This window comes from Gavialis gangeticus, unplaced genomic scaffold (genome assembly GCF_001723915.1).
Source record: "Gavialis gangeticus isolate Ggan-Ray unplaced genomic scaffold, GavGan_comp1, whole genome shotgun sequence".
Lineage (NCBI taxonomy): Eukaryota > Metazoa > Chordata > Crocodylia > Gavialidae > Gavialis > Gavialis gangeticus.
In genome coordinates, this window is record NW_017729030.1 from 51,800,637 (window position 1) to 51,805,763 (window position 5,127).

Consider the following 5,127-nt stretch of genomic DNA (forward strand, 5'->3'; position numbering starts at 1 on the left):
GCTTCCCCAACCCCGATTTCTTTTCTACCTCCCAGGTTCATGTTTAACAAGTTGATTATAAAGTGCCAAATTTGCAATAAGAAAGAGGATATATGCAAAGTAAAGTCCTGAGTCACAGCAGACTAGAAAGACTGTGCGTTTGACCTCCCTGCATATGCTTAAGTAATCCTTAGTCAGCCTAAGGACATGAGCAAAATCTGGCACAAAAACCCCCATCTTGAGTTACACATATCACCATAATCAACCTATCATCAGAATAGTAACACACAAGAGCAGCTAATGCCACTTGCTTAAGACATACAGGGTCCTTGCCATGCAGACGAGTACAAATACAATGTGGCATAATAGCTGAATCTGCATGTAATATTGGCTATAAACAAACACTGTTCAGCAAAGTTGCTTAGAGACTTTGACTGAAGTTGTAGAAAAGGATAGCCAGCAAGCTGTTTAAATATATGAACTGCTGCCCAAGAACACTTAGGAGGGCACCACAATATAAGTAGGTAATTGAGATTACAAATGCAAGTTACAAGAGCAATTTTTTTTGCCTAGGTATGTCCACTAGTCTCGTCTCTATCACTTTTAATCTCAGCAGTCCTCAAGATTCAATAGTGCAAAGGCTGTTATAATATAAGGACTACATGTGTATTTAACTGAAATGTGGATATACAAGTCTCATGCTGAAGAACTCAGAATTATTTAGGCCCTGGAAGACTATAAAGTGTCAATTTAACATTGTGTAGACTATAACTGCACTGCATTCTTTCTACAGTTAGTATTCAACGGTTTCCTGAATGACAGGTAGTCAAGATGTTCTTTATGTGAACCTGCTTCCTGTAAGCACACTGTGAATGATAAGAAGGTAAATTACGTTCTATAGTTCCACAGTTACCTTTCTGGTTATCAATGGATCAACACGAAGCGAAACACCTTGTTCTACATTCACTGTTCTTCCACTTTATTCTCTTTATCCCCATCTAGTTTGTTTTGGGGTTTGTTTTTTCAATTAACTGAACATTTTAGGGGAGAGAAGAGGGGGGGTCCAAGAGTGAGACTAGTCTTCTCTCAATATTGGTGAAATTGTTGTTTTAGGTCAAATTTTGCACCACTTTTTTTTTTTAAATTAAGACATTTTTCATACTGCATGAGCAACATGCAGTATGTTGTTGTAGGGGTTTTGTTGTTCTCCCGCCCTGGCGGGGGGGGTCGGGCTAGAAGATCTACTTGGTCCCTTCCGACTCTAAATCTATGAAACTATGAACAGATTCAGAGATCAGCCCATTATATTTGAATACATGGTCATAATAATTACAGAGATGAGGATTTGAATCAGAATGGTCTTTTCAAAAAAAATTAGCAAGAAAATATGAGTTATGCTATGATAACTGTCATTCCCAATTTGTAATTAAGACATGCTGAAAAAGGTAAGAACTGATGTAATATGGAATGAAGAAATGGGTTCTCAGGAACTACAGTCTGAAAACAGATCACTTGGAATATTTCTGGAAGTGACAGCCCTAAGGATGGCCAAGGGATGAACAACTCCTTGGCATGCATGCTGGAAGCCAAAATTGATAGCTACCCAAATGTTTTTCAATGCATCACATTGATGTGCACAGATTAGGTCTGTCCTCTGGGAGCTGACAACAAACACTGCTAGAGAGTGCTGTGCAGATATATCCAAGAGAGTTCTGAGTAAGCTAGCTCAGGTAGCTAAAGCAGTGTAGCTGTATTAGTTTGCTACTTGGTCTCACTGTGAAGCCAGCTTGGGTAGCTCTCCACAGCAGGATAATGTGTATGCCCATGGTACAGTAAGGGCATTTATACACACGCTCCAGGAGTGGGGGAGGAAGGAGGAAACTTTAATTAGAGTAACTCCAAGAGTTGCTTTAATTAAAGTGCCTGGAGCATCTTATGCATCAGCATCCCCATACTGAGAAATGGTGGCAGGGGCACTTTAATTAAAGCTCAAACAAGCTTTAAAGTACCCCTGCCACCATTTTTCAGTGAGGGGATGCTGATACATGAGACACTGGAGTCTGCTGTAGCACAGTAAACCACGCTCCAGTAGACTCGATTAATCGAGTCTGCTCCAACATGTTGTAATTACAGCATATCAGAGCAACCTTGCTGCTCATGTATAAGCACCCTAAGTGACCTGCAAATGATTGTTTAAGCCTTCAAAATCAGGAATAGCAAATCTACTCTTCTAATCTTTCTGGGAGAAAGAATCCTGGAAATTACAGCTTAACAAGCTAACAAAGTTATTTTATTTACACCAGGGCCTAAAACATGTTAGCCAATACATTTAAAAACCCACATTTCATCCTAGTCTTGATACACCTTTGCAGTACAACTCTGCTATAAAGAGTGACCGTGTAATGGCAACACCCTTCTGCTTGGATCTGCTCCCTGTGTACATACTTAGCCTGAGTGTTTTGCTAGAAGTATGGTTACCTTTATTCTAAGCTTCTCTGCCATAGTTTCTGTGTTTGGTTAATTGGTTAGTTTTTTTGTTTCAGTTAGCACAGAGAGAAAGGTGGGAGTTCTTTTTACCACTGCTGAGCCAGCACAGCTGAGTCAATGAACTGAATGATGTCCAATCTCAGGGGAAATACTGTCCTCTGTTACATGTTTTCAGCTGCCTATGAGGGCAAAATTTAGCCTGAAGAATTTATTATTAGCGACAGAATAGCAGACTTTTCAGACACCAAGCCAAAGTGTCTGGCCTGACAGAAAAGTATCCATCTTACCTTATAAGTTTTCTATGAAAACAACCAGAAAATACAGAACCTCATAAGATTATTCCTAAGCACCCATTTTCAACATAGATCCATTCAAGAACAGAAAGTATTCATTGTGCATTCATTTTATACACCCAGATTCAAAGCAATACAGAATTGCACTTCTAAGATCAAGAACAGGGTGTCATCTCAAAAGTGTCTCCACTTGGCAGGTTTTCAGCCAGTTACTGTATCTGTTTACTACCCAATCTCATCAGACCTTTGAGACTACAAGGATTTGAGGATTCATGGCAATGGCTTGGACTGAATGAAGCTGATGGGAAAGGCTCTACCGCTGGATATTGGGGAGACAGGTGCTGCTTCTTCACAGGAATAAACTGATGGGTCACCTCCTCTTCCTTCATGAGGTGCTTTGAAAATGTACACTTAAGAATAAACAACACTATAAGGTTCTAACATTTCAGTTAATTTAAGAGCAAATACATTATGATTATAAGGTAATTTGTATCCACTATTAGACCAGACAATTTAGAGACTGTCAGGAATTTGCCAACAAGACAAGTTTCAGTGGAAAACAGATTTGATGAAACTCAAACTTTTCTCAGAAACATTTTCCACTGTCAATAATCATGAAATTTATGGTCAAAACCAGAGATAGCCCCTCACCCATCCCAGCTTAACCAAGAATTAATACCCTTCCTTGAAATGGGGTTCAAGTTCCTGCTTTGCCAAATTCAGACCAGGGACCAATCTCCTATAGCAGCCTAACCACCTACTGCTGTCTTAGTCTCTCTTTTCGAGCTGCAAGTGCATTGGAGGAGGTGGGTTAGTTCTCTTTTTCTTTCAGTTTGAAAAGGTCTTGGTTTCTTCTCGATGAAAATCAAAAAAAAAAAAAAACCCAAACTCACCACACACCAATCAGAAAGGAGCTATATGAAGAGAGAGGCCAACAAGATCAAGGCCACTGCCTCAGTTACTTTTACAAGATGATTTCCCACCAGCAATGTGGGCAGGAGAGAAGCAAGAAACTTAAACAGGGCAAGGGAGCAGGAGAGTAAACAGAGTAAATTCCTTCCACTGAATTTCCCTTCTGCTGTAAGGCCTAGTGGCTTGCAATTTCTTAGCAGTTTTTTCTAAGCCTCTCAAGCCAGTCCTTCAGAATCCATTTTAGGATGACAATTCCTGCCCTCTCCACCCTGGGCTCCAGCATGAGGAATCACGCATCAGCATAACATTGGAATTTTATTTAGCTATTAAAAGAACTGCTCTTAAATAAATTAAGCTGTTGAACACTTCACTAATCATACCCTTTGAGCTTCCCAGTCCATGTACTTTAAAACCAAGTTTACTTTAGCACAAGCAGCTGCACGTGGTATTTTTACTAATAAAATTTCTTAGTTGAGGCCTACTGTTTACCCTTTTCTCTAAAAAAGTCGTGCATTAATATTTTGACAATCATGCTCTCTCTGATCCTGCAGTTTCTTTAAATATTTTACATTATTTCAGTATTACTGTTAAACTGTAAACCTAGAAAGCCAAAATCTATTACAATCAAATCAAGTAAGATAGTTGTCAAAACCACTAAACAGACCTAACAAAAGTAAGGGTTTTTAGCTAGGTAGTATATATAAAAGCATACTCCTAACCAAATAAATTAACAAAGTGTGCATTTCTGCCATAACTTTTTTCTCAGCTCAAATTTTACAATTGCTGCATGTGGTCCCACTTCCTGTCTTGCCAGGTACCTACTGAGAGCAAGCACAAAAATCTAAGCCTATCACAGTTATTTGTATTCCAACAGTTTCTTTAAGACCAAAGTTACCTCTGAGCCTCATCATCATGATTAGATAGGAAAACAACTGACCCCCTTAATAGTTCGACAAGTCAAACATGCACTCAAAAATAGTTCAACTAAGCTTTATTTTTAAATATGGCACCAAAATACCATGCTTGTAAAGTCCTCAGGACAATGAGTACTTTCGGTTTTCAGTACTGAACTATGAAAGTCTTTCTGGTTTGATTCAATGACTGGCTTGACTGGTTCTCTTATCAATAAAAGGCACAAACTTGCATTTTACCTAACAGCTGGGGCTGAGAAGCATTTAAGAAGGATGACTTTTCCCACCACCTTTTAGAGAGCAGACACTAAGCATTTCAAGGTGAACATGGGAGGCAAGACGTTAACCTTTCAAAGTCAGGTGAAACAGTCCCTAACAACACAGCACCATGGGAAAGTTAACCTAAAAAATGCAACTTGAAACAGGCGGCCTTAGTGTCACTTTCAGTTAAACAAGGCACATGTTGGAAGTTGTGTGCGATACATTTTGACAGATTTCTGAATTACCCTGGGGAAAGCAACCCGTTCCTGCTGGGCAAAACCAAG

The 5,127-nt window shown here is 39.4% G+C and overlaps 1 protein-coding gene across 11 annotated transcripts in view; it reads right to left on the minus strand.

Annotated features, from left to right (window-relative positions):
* The window catches only part of LRBA (LPS responsive beige-like anchor protein), a 760,533-nt gene that overhangs the window by 754,405 nt on the left and 1,001 nt on the right, over window positions 1-5,127 (minus strand). The window lies entirely within an intron of this gene.